Source organism: Podarcis raffonei, chromosome 8, assembly GCF_027172205.1.
Source record: "Podarcis raffonei isolate rPodRaf1 chromosome 8, rPodRaf1.pri, whole genome shotgun sequence".
Taxonomy (NCBI): domain Eukaryota; kingdom Metazoa; phylum Chordata; class Lepidosauria; order Squamata; family Lacertidae; genus Podarcis; species Podarcis raffonei.
In genome coordinates, this window is record NC_070609.1 from 65,674,551 (window position 1) to 65,686,247 (window position 11,697).

General features: G+C 51.0%; 1 long non-coding RNA gene across 3 annotated transcripts; it reads left to right on the forward strand.

The window, feature by feature from the left end:
• The first annotated feature begins 205 nt into the window (after positions 1 to 205).
• LOC128419599 (uncharacterized) lies at positions 206 to 10,846 on the forward strand. 3 transcript variants are annotated; one of them, XR_008331882.1, is made up of 3 exons: positions 206 to 421; positions 6,014 to 6,107; positions 10,655 to 10,846. It is a non-coding gene; the product is annotated as an uncharacterized LOC128419599 (long non-coding RNA). The 3 variants fall into 3 exon arrangements; XR_008331880.1 differs by lacking the exon at positions 206 to 421 and adding an exon at positions 2,913 to 2,970; XR_008331881.1 differs by lacking the exon at positions 206 to 421 and adding an exon at positions 3,651 to 3,734.
• The last annotated feature ends 851 nt before the right edge of the window (positions 10,847 to 11,697 follow it).

An 11,697-nucleotide genomic window follows, 5' to 3' on the forward strand; every position in this document is an offset into this window, starting at 1 on the left:
CTTTCACAACATCATCCAAGTGATCTCAGCAACTGTTTCGATTTCAAATACTCTGATTGTTCCTACTTTTAGTTAAGGAATTTTATCTCGCTTGCAGCCTTTGTGGGGGGGGGGTTGCTATTCGTGGAGAAAGGAACCTGGACAGCTCAGTTGGCTAGAGCCTGGTGCTGATCATGCCAAGGTTGCATGTTCGATCCCCTGCAGGGGTTGGACTAGATCTTTAAAGATCCCTTCCAACTCTATAATTCTACGACTTGCTTGATTTACGCCTGGCAACGCCTGGGGTCCCTTCGTTCTGATGGGTCTCCTTTGAGTAAATTTAGCTGGCTGCAGCCCCCGCTTCCTCCTCCGCCTCCTCCCCCCCTTGTTTTAATCCTACGCAAGGCCGCTTATCCAGGCGGTCGCCGGGCAGGAGGACGAGGTAGGAGCCGCTGCTGCAGCCGGATCCGCCCGCTTCCCTCCTTCCTCCTTGCGCTCCTTGGGGAGGCCTCCGGGACCGGGGAAGGCGGTGGGCCCCGTGGGTGGGTGGGCAGGGGCTGCGGGGGGGCTCGGCGGGGCCAGGAAGGCGGGGGAGGCGTCGCCCAGCCTCCCTCCCTCCTTTCCTTCCTTCCTCCCATCCGCCTGCGGAGCCGCAGAGCCGCCGCCTCCTGCCCACCAGAAGGCGGGGCGAGAGCGCCTTGGCCGCCCAGGCAGGCAGGCAGGCAGGCAGGTAAGTACTTGGATGGGTGGTTTTGGGGTGGGGGTCTCCCTCGTCCCTTCTCATTATGCGTCTTGGATGAGAGGTTGGGGGTGGCCGCCCCCTCCCCAGCAGGTGGAGGGAGGGGCCGGAGGGGCTTCGCCCAACAACAGCCCTGCGAGGTGGTCCCGCCTTTCTCTGGCCCGGCGTCCTGCAAGTGCCCGGCGTCCTACAAGGGCGGTGTCCATCACGATCAAGAGTGGAGACCTGGCGCGGCAACCTGGATGCGGGGCTCCCCTCCGGGCTTTGCAGCAAGGGTAGCTCAGGCCAGGCGGGGGGTGGGGAGGGACCAGGGTCGTGGCTATGCCCCCTCCCACCATGGGTCGCATGCCTGCCAGGTTGCATTGCCTCGCTGTAATCCTCTGGTCATGTGCAGAGTGCCGCCTCTTCCTCCTGAAAGGGATAAATCTTGCCGTCAGCCTGTCTGCATGCAACCCCCCCCCCAAAAAAAAATCACACACCCCCCGGATCTCCAGGTGAGACCTGGGGAACCTTAGGAAGGGTTGCAGCCAGCAGAGAACCTTAAAAGGAACAGAGATGCTACTGGCCATGTGCAAAGTTCCTCCCCCTGTTGTATATTTTAGCAAAGGAGGGTCCAGTCATGTCCCAGATAACATGAAGTCAGAACCAAACCCAAAATGGCAGCTTACTAAAAATCCTAGAGGGGCTGTAGAGGTCACCTAGTTGAAATCCACATCCCCACCCCCCACCCCCCGCTGCTCATTGCAGGAATTTGCAACTGCAGCAGTCCCTTGGGGGAGGCTGCCTATTCTACCCACAGCGAACGAGGGCCCACTGGCTTCAAAGGTAGCCTCAGTCTCTGTTCCACTATCAAATCATAGATCTTAGCTGCTCGGAGGTTATCTGCCCCCCTTCTCCCTTGGTTCTGGTCCTGCTTGCTGGAGTATCTGCAGGGGATTCCACTGAGAGCAGCTACACATCTCTTACCGTGACTTTACATTGCTTCACAAGAGCATCTTGCTAGAGGGACAAAATCCAAGCCGTTTGATCATTTTGGATGAATAGTGTGTGTGTCTCTGTGAGTGTGTGTGTGTTACGGTTGCATATCTTTTGATTAACTTCTAGGGTTGCCAGGCTTCTTGCATACTCTCTTTTGGATTCCTATGAGGGGCCTTGCTCATGTTCTGGGGGTCCGGAGGAAACGGGATTATGATAGAGGGGATTTGGCAAAGACTTTCCGAGCGCTGGAGGGACGCGGGTGGCGCTGTGGGTTAAACCACAGAGCCTAGGACTTGCTGATCAGAAGGTCGGCGGTTTGAATCCCCGCGACGGGGTGAGCTCCCGTTGCTTGGTCCCTGCTCCTGCCAACCTAGCAGTTCGAAAGCACGTCAAAGTGCAAGTAGATAAATAGGTACCGCTCTGGCGGGAAGGTAAATGGCATTTCTGTGCGCTGCTCTGGTTCGCCAGAAGCGGCTTAGTCGTGCTGGCCACATGACCCGGAAGCTGTACGCTGGCTCCCTTGGCCAGTAAAGCGAGATGAGTGCCGCAACCCCAGAGTCGGCCACGACTGGACCTAATGGTCAGGGGTCCCTTTACCTTTACCTTTCCGAGTGCTGGGTTAATTGATGGAGAAGTTGGGGCTGAAGTGAGCCTGCTGGGAATGGGTTGCAACTCTGCAATTGCAGATGTGTTCATGTTACCACACACACACACCATGTGTTTCACATCTGCACAGCTTCATTATTGTCAGATTTGTTACCTGTTTTGTGTGCGCACTGGGGGACATTGACAGGATGGGGGTGCCTTCACTCTTCCGACCTTGGGCAGAGATGAGCTTTGTGAACACAGAGGGGAAACCTAGCACTCAAAATGCAGCGAGTGCAGAATAAAGGGAAGTCTGGATGGAGCCACGATACAGAGAAATTGAGCAGGAGAAGCTCTACCCACCCTTTGCCTCCCTGAGAGGAAGCGCTTCACATTTGCAGTCTTACAGAAAAAAAATATGAGGCACATAGGGAGAGTAGACCCCCCCCCCCACACACATCAACCGGGCACATTCATATGCCCTTACTTGGGAAAAGTTGCATTCCTCTCTGGCTGCTATTTCCAGAAGGAATCCACAGTCTTCAAGCTCTCCACTGGGGAGTTTGTTTAAATTTAGGAATGAGCAGAGACTTTGCACGACCAGAACAAGCCTCGATGAAGGGGAGGTTGGTAGAGAGAGGTCAGGGGTCTTTTGTGACTGCACCTTCCATGTGCCTACCTCGAGTCAGGTCAGTTTTATATAAAGCTTTGAACCACCTTCTGATTTTGTGTGGAGTGGTTTTGGGGTTGTCTGTTGACAGTAAATATCATCCTCACTTTTCTGTGTTAGGTCATAAGTTCAGCTCCTCTTCTTCCATTAAGGGGAACAAGAGTAGAATCTCTGTTCAGCTATGCTGAAAAGCAACACATGGCTAGAAATGGTCTAGGGCTATTCTAGGGACAAATGACAAATTGGCAAATCTTGGAGTCTTGATGGTGTTCATCTAAGTAGGGTTCTTAACACAATCCTCTTCATGTGTATGTTGAAGTAAGCCCTAGTGAGTTTAGTGGGACTTCTTGCTGTTGTTTAGTCATTTAGTCGTGTCCGACTCTTTGTGACCCCATGGACCAGAGCACGCCAGGCACTCCTGTCTTCCACTGCCTCCCGCAGTTTGGTCAAACTCATGCTGGTAGCTTCGAGAACACCTCATCCTCTGTCCCCTTCTCCTTGTGCCCTCCATCTTTCCCAACATCAGGGTCTTTTCCAGGGAGTCTTCTCTTCTCATGAGGTGGCCAAAGTATTGGAGCCTCAGCTTCACGATCTGTCCTTCCAGTGAGCACTCAGTGAGCTGATTTCCTTAAGAATGGATAGGTTTGATCTTCTTGCAGTTTAGTGGGACTTACATCTATGTATTTTTTTTGCAGGATTTGGATATGAATTTGCTCAAAATATCCCACCTCTTGCTAAAATCTTCCCCCTTAGCAGAGAACTGGAAGGCAGGCAGCTTAACATGTATATTTATTTATTTTTTTAAGTGTATCCAGGGGTAGGGGGAGGATCCAGGAAATTGCATTGTAGTGTCCGTTTCAGGTAAATTGGTGGAAAGCATAATTAAAGACAAAATTGATCATGCACATAGAAGAACAAGTCTAGCTGAGAATGAATCAGCAAGGCTTCTGTAAAGGGAAGTTCTGCCTCAGCAACCTTTTAAGCGTTTGTGAAGAAGAGTCAGGGAGCACGTGGGTAAGGGAAATCCAGAAGATGTTGTATATGTCGTCTGACATCCAGCGTAGCCTAGTGGTTAGAGTGTTGAGCTATGAACTTGGAGACTAGAGTTCAAATTCCCTCTCAGCCATGAAGCTCACTGGGTAAGCTTGGCCATTCACCATTCCTTGGAGGAAACACGGGGTAGAAATGTAATAATAAGCACTCTCAAAAACCTTTTGACAAAGAAACACTTCACCGAAAGCAAATTAAATCAAATGCATTTAACAGTCATAGGATAAGACAATAGGCCTTTTTTAAGGAGTTAAGGTAAAGGTAAAGGTACCCCTGCCCGTACGGGCCAGTCTTGCCAGACTCTAGGGTTGTGCGCTAATCTCACTCTATAGGCCGGGAGCCAGCGCTGTCCGCAGACACTTCCGGGTCACGTGGCCAGCGTGACAAGCTGCATCTGGTGAGCCAGCGCAGCACACGGAACGCCGTTTACCTTCCTGCTGGTAAGCGGTCCCTATTTATCTACTTGCACCCGGGGGTGCTTTCGAACTGCTAGGTTGGCAGGCGCTGGGACCAAACGACGGGAGCACGTGGGGATTCGAACCGCCGACCATGCGATCGGCAAGTCCTAGGCGCTGAGGTTTTACCCACAGCGCCACCCGCGTCCCCTTTTAAGGAGTTAGTAACTAATTAAAGAACAGTAAGCAGAGGGTGGAGTAAATAAGTATTTCTTGCAAAGGAGGAAAGTAAAAAGTGGAGTCTGTCTGCCTGCTTACTGAGGGAATCGGAGCTTGTTGTGACTCTCCCCGGAGGGTGCTGTGCAGTCGTGGCGAATAGCTTAGTGCAAACACTGTGCGACAGCTGCGGAAAAGGCTAATTCCATGCTGGGGATTATTAAGAAAGGGACTGAAAATAAAACTGTCAGTATTGTAATGCTCTTAGGCAAATCTTTGGTGCAGCAGCTGCATTTGGATCTCTTTCCCCTTCTCTTTCCCCACCCCCATTTCAAAAAATAGAGTTGGAAAAGGTGGAGCAATCAAAAATATGTTGTGACTATGGAGGCAACTCCCCAAAGGAGTAAGGGTAAAGCTACCATTATTCCTGTTGAGACATCTTCCCCACCCACCCACCATAATACTAGAAGTTCAGGTCACCCAGTGAAACTTGCCAGCCAGCAGATCCGAGCGAGATAAAAGAGAGCCGTTGTTCACAGAGTGTGCAATTTTAACTTGTGGAATTTGCTTCGGCAAGAAGATGGCGGCAGGTTTAGAAAGGGGAATAGACATGTGGGGCAATGTTGGGGGAGAGGAAGGCAAGCTGTCCGTTGGAGGCTGGCAGCAACTGGAAGCCACCCCATGCCTTTGTGCCATCCTCTGCTGGGTCACCCATCTTGCCAGTCACCATGTTGGCAGCAGGAGGTACAGGGAGACAGCACTGGGCTCCTTTGGGAGGAAGGGCTGGGTTTAGATGTCATCAAGTGGAATGTTTACCCAGTGTTGATCATGAGTTCGCATGCCTACTTTTCTCTCAATGCCCTCCAGATGTTTGGGACTGTAACTCCTGCAGCTTAGAGTGAGGATTGCAGTCTAGAACGACAACTAGAAGGCAGCTAGAGATTATGAGAACGTCTCTCTCTCTCTCTCTCTCTCTCTCTCTCTCTCTCTCTCTCTCACACACACACACACACACCCCTTCCCTAAAACAGGGTTTTCCAAACTTGGGCCTCCAGCTGTCTTTGGACTACAAACCCCCATCACCCCTAGCTAGAAGAACCAGTGAAAGCCTTGCACAAGAGTTCTTTGGGGACCCTGCCCTGTGGGGTATCTCTTGTTTCTGGGCTTGGGGAACTCTACACAGAAGCATTTCCTCTTGCGTTGGCCCTGGGAGAGAGTTTTTTGGAGGAGCGTGCTCACCTGTCAGCACCGACACACTTTGCCAGACGAACCTCCCTGAGAGAGCCACAGAGATAACCCGGGCTTATGCAATGGGAAGACTTTTTCCTCCAGCATCTCTGAAACCCACTTAGGTTACCATCACTAGGCAATCCCAGTAACTCGTAGCCTCTCTTCTTGCAGGTTGCCTTTTCAGGAGTCCATGAGAACACAGCCCGGTCTCTGAAGATGACGGAAGTTCAGATTGACACCTCCCGCCTGCCTCCGGTGCAGGAAGGTAAGCCATGCAAGAAGCTAGGAGTTCACCTTGGTGGGTGGGTGTATGTGTGTATTAGGAAACACGAAGTGAAGCTTCTCTGAGGGTGATAATCCCACTTTACTGATCTGCAGCTTGAAATACGTGAAATTTCTAACCTTGAAAGGTGTAGGTTATTGTTATATTATTATTAGTAGTAGTAGTAGTAGTAGTAGTAGTAGAATTTATATACCGCCCTATACCCGGAGGTCTCAGGGTGGTTCACATAAAAGGATCACAGTATATAAAATAAAAATAAAAGCAATAACCCAATAATACCCCCCCAAAAAAGAGCCACATTTTAAAAGGGTATGGGATGTTGATCAGGTCAATCAAAGGCCTGGTTAAAAAGGAGCATTTTTGCTTGGTGCCTAAAGGTGTATAATGAAGGCGCCAGGCGGACTCCCCTGGGGAGAGCATTCCACAGATGGGGAGCCACTGCAGAGAAGGCCCGTTCTCATGTTGCTACCCTCTGGACCTCTCGAGGAGGCGGCACACTAAGGAGGGCCTCAGAAGATGATCTCAGGGTCCGGGTAGGTTCATATGGGAAGAGGTGGGCCTTGAGTATTGCGGTTGCATTTATAAGAGCAAAACCACAGCTTTGCCCAGGTGCCATCATGGCAAGGCAGGGACTTCTGGGAAGCCCACTTGCAGAGCCCAGGCAGCAGTCTGCCTCTGAACTTGAAAGCTCCATTCTTAAGGATAATATACATGCTGCTCTTCTACAAAAAAAGAGAAATGTACAAAATCATCATCAAAACAGAGAGCAGGTGTTGTGCAAGCCCCCAAATGCCGCCAGGTGCTGAGGTACGTGGCGTACCAAACAGCCACAAGCTCACCCGCTTAGAGATGTGTGCCAATTTCCATCTCCTTGCTTCTGCTGTGGGAGCAAAGGCCCAGGAAACCCACTTGCCCTCCGGGGTCTGCCATGGTCTCCAACTGATGGCTGGCAACTGTATGATACCTTGAGGCAGAGCCCCCTTAAAAAAAAGGAGAGGTCCAGAAGGGAGAGGGTCACGACAGACACCTCCTTTCTTTTGCTTGCTTTCGTTCCTCCTGCCTCTAATTAGACAGGGAGGAGAGAGCGAAATCCTGCCCCTGGCATGCGGCTGCTTGCTCAGTGTACTGGGAGATTTGCTTCAAACTTCACTGCAACTTCTCTCCTGCAGTCACTAGTGTCTAGACACTTGGGAGAGGAGGACTTCCACAATATGGAGAGCCAGCCAGAGTTCAGTACAGTGGTACCTCGGGTTACAGGCGCTCAGGTTACAGACTCCGCTAACCCAGAAATAGTACCTCGGGTTAAGAACTTTGCTTCAGGATGAGAACAGAAATTGTGTGGCGGCGGCAGCGGGAGGCCCCATTAGCTAAAGTGGTACCTCAGGTTAAGAACAGTTTCAGGTTAAGAACGGACCTCCAGAACGAATTAAGTTCTTAACCAGAGGTACCACTGTACACAGATCCAGTGGCTGCAGAATGATGGCCCCAGGTGGTATTTGGAAAGGTGGCTCAAGCTGTGGGAGGGTGTCAAAATCTAATGCCAGTCCCTTAAAAAAATATATATATATAAAATCCCCTCCCTGTGGCCCAGTTAACCAGGGTAGTCTTCCCCAGCCTGGTGCCCTTCAGGTGTATTGGACCAGGGGCAGCTGCTACACCTTGCCCTGCCAAGATCTCCTCTAGAATTGTGTGAGGATGACGATTGTGAAGGCCTCAGAAAGCACCTGCCAAGATGGGCGTAGCTAAGGCCTCTGAGAGAAGCTTGCTCTCTCCCCCCACCCAGCACTGCAGTGTTGGGGAGGGGCGCATTTTTTCCGCCACCGAGATTTGATTCCGGGCCAGTAATTATAATGCGTGACATGTCCCTTATTCACCTTGTAATGCGATACGGAGAGGGATGGGGAAAGGATTAAATGAATGTAATTTGGGAAGGAGGAGGAAAGCGATGCCAGCTGGAAATGAGGTCGTGAGGCTGAGTGGAGAGCCACTCGGGGAAGCGAAGCTCAGAGCGGCGGGGTTTCCACTCACCTGCGGCCGCTTGACCATTCAGCTGCCTCTGGGAAGAGAGGCCTCTCTGCTAAAAGAGCAGCAACTTCTGGGCACCCCTGGGTCGCTTCCACAGGGCAGCTGGTTGTGGCCTCAGTGCTGCTCACACAGGCAGATATTATTATTATTTTACAATATCCACATCAAAGTGCCCCACCACCACCTTTAACCCACAGTTCTGTTTTCTGTGGTGGTTTTTTTTTTTACTTCTCAGACGTTCTGCAGAAGAGGCAAGTCCACATTAATGGAACCAGAATAACATCCAGTGGCAATGAGTTCCACAGGTTGCCTTTGAAGGAGTATTTCCTCTCACAACTCCAATTCCAGCCTGTTGTTGAATTCTAATTGATGTTTGTTCTAGTTGCTGACTTCCAATTCTAATCCGTTGCTTTCAATGGTATGGAAAAAGGAATACAGTGGTACCTCGGGTTAAGAACTTAATTCGTTTTGGAGGTCCGTTCTTAACCTGAAACTGTTCTTAACCTGAGGTACCACTTTAGCTAATGGGGCCTCCCACTGCAGCCCATGCCGCAGCTGCACAATTTCTGTTCTCATCCTGAAGCAAAGTTCTTAACCCGAGGTACTATTTCTGGGTTAGCGAAGTCTGTAACCTGAAGCGTCCGTAACCAGAGGTACCACTGTACAGATTTTGGGCAGCCCCCTCCCCCAAAATGGTACCACTTGAGCCCTTGACTTCCTTACTCACTTGGAGGTTCCCTTGCCACAAGGGCTGGTGGTGGCTGCTGGCTTCAAGTGGCGATTCCTGGAGTTGGGGGAGAAGGGCCCTATTCATCATGATGTAAGGACAATAAACTTGAAGACTGGTTTTGTTGTTTCATTTTTGTTTTTTCTGTCTGGGTCTCCCCTCCCCGGTGCTCCGCAGAAAAAAGATGCTGAGTGGGGGCTGGCCTCCCTAGACTGGGTGTGTCTGACTTCTCATCTTTTGGAAGCAGAAGCTGTGTTTTTGCGCAGCACAAATGTGACTCTCTCGCCCCCACCGGCAAGCAGCCGGGCTCTGTGACAAGGCTGGCTGGCACTCTTGAGCAAACGAGAGCTTTGCCAGGCGCAAGAAGGCCCGGCGTGCCCAACACGGTCCTTTGTCGCCACCTTGGAAAAGGTTTTCCCTTGCAATGGGCAAACTTTATTTGCCGCCCTTTGGTTGAAGTGTGGTTGAGGCCTAAATAGCTTATTTTGGGGGGGGGATGTCGCATCATAAAGACTCTCCCCAGCTGGCATTTGCCACGGCACCCGGTTTAGGCTGAGAGGTGCGGCCCTCCATGTTCACTCTCCACCCTTTTTCTCTTTGTGTTGCGTAAACGGTGCGTGTAGACAGAGATCTTTCAACACCTTGTTAAGCTGTGCTGACTTGTCGGCCAAGTAGCTGTGGAATGGCTGGGTGGGCAGGGACTGGGTGTGCTACTTTGGACACACCCAGATTCTGGCAGGGCTCCTGCAAAGAGGCGCCTGTTGCCTTGGGCAGGCTGGCTGCCTTTTTGCCAAGGGAGCGCAGCTCACAGTCATCTCAGTGCTGCTGCCACTGCCACCTCTTCCTCCTCCAGTTAGGAAGGCAGAATGGAAGTCCTGGAGGCAGCATTGATGCTCTGCGGGGTTATAAGTATTTGGCAGCAACTACACAAAACATGAGGGACGCGGGTGGCGCTGCAGGTTAAACCACAGAGCCTAGGACTTGCTGATCAGAAGGTCGGCGGTTCGAATCCCTGCAACGGGGTGAGCTCCCGTTGCTCGGTCCCTGCTCCTGCCAACCTAGCAGTTCGAAAGCACTTCAAAGTGCAAGTAGATAAATAGGTACCGCTCTGGTGGGAAGGTAAACGGCGTTTCTGTGTGCTGCTCTGGTTCGCCAGAAGAGGCTTAGTCATGCTGGCCACATGACCCAGAAGCTGTACGCCGGCTACCTTGGCCAATAAAGTGAGATGAGCGCCGCAACCCCAGAGTCGGCCACGACTGGACCTAATGGTCAGGGGTCCCTTTACCTTTACCTTTACACAAAACATTCCTCCTCCAAATGCTGTTTCAGATGGCTGTGAGCTTCCTCGGTCCAAAACACAGCAGCCAGAGGACTGGCTGGCTGGCTATCCAGTCGCAACTATCTTAAAACAGATGCCCTGGTGGCTGGTTTGTCTTCAGGCCCAATTAAAAGTTCTGCTCACATTTGTGTTTAGAGCTCTATAAACAATTTAGGCCCCAAACATTTGAAAATCCCTCTACATCCCTACTGGCCTTCTTGGGTGCTGAGATTTGCTGAGATGCACCACCTTAATCTGGCCTATTTTGCTGGATTTGCATTGCTCTGTTTCCATTTTGAATGGCTTTCCCCCCTATTTTATAATTGAAAAGGCCTTCCCTGTTTACATAGCTGCAATGGTTGGTGTGATGGATGGGTAAGGAAACTTGCAGATAAACGAAAATATTGGCAGAACTGGGCTCTGCTGTTGTTTAATTGTGTGTTCTCTTTCCCCCTGCAGTTTGCCGAGATTTTGCTGTCCTGGAAGATGGCGCTTTGGCTTACAGCCTTCAAGAGCAAGAGAGTAAGAGCTGATGGGACTCTTCCTGCTCCTCTTTCTTGGGGCAAAGGCTCAGAGCAAGCCCAGCCTTGCCTTCCCTGGCCAGTGTTTTGGAATTTCTTGGGGTCTTTATCTACCTGGTCTGGCTGGGCCCCTGGCCCAACAACTTTATTATTTGTACCCTTCCCACCTGGCTGGGTTTCTCCAGGCACTCTGGGCAGCTTACGGGATACAGTGGTACCTTGGGTTACATACGCTTTGGGTTACATAGGCTTCAGGTTACATATGCTTCAGGTTACATATGCTTCAGGTTACATACGCTGGCTCCCTTGGCCAGTAAAGCGAGATGAGTGCCGCAACCCCAGAGTCGGCCACGACTGGACCTAATGGTCAGGGGTCCCTTTACCTTTACCTTTCCGAGTGCTGGGTTAATTGATGGAGAAGTTGGGGCTGAAGTGAGCCTGCTGGGAATGGGTTGCAACTCTGCAATTGCAGATGTGTTCATGTTACCACACACACACACCATGTGTTTCACATCTGCACAGCTTCATTATTGTCAGATTTGTTACCTGTTTTGTGTGCGCACTGGGGGACATTGACAGGATGGGGGTGCCTTCACTCTTCCGACCTTGGGCAGAGATGAGCTTTGTGAACACAGAGGGGAAACCTAGCACTCAAAATGCAGCGAGTGCAGAATAAAGGGAAGTCTGGATGGAGCCACGATACAGAGAAATTGAGCAGGAGAAGCTCTACCCACCCTTTGCCTCCCTGAGAGGAAGCGCTTCACATTTGCAGTCTTACAGAAAAAAAATATGAGGCACATAGGGAGAGTAGACCCCCCCCCCCACACACATCAACCGGGCACATTCATATGCCCTTACTTGGGAAAAGTTGCATTCCTCTCTGGCTGCTATTTCCAGAAGGAATCCACAGTCTTCAAGCTCTCCACTGGGGAGTTTGTTTAAATTTAGGAATGAGCAGAGACTTTGCACGACCAGAACAAG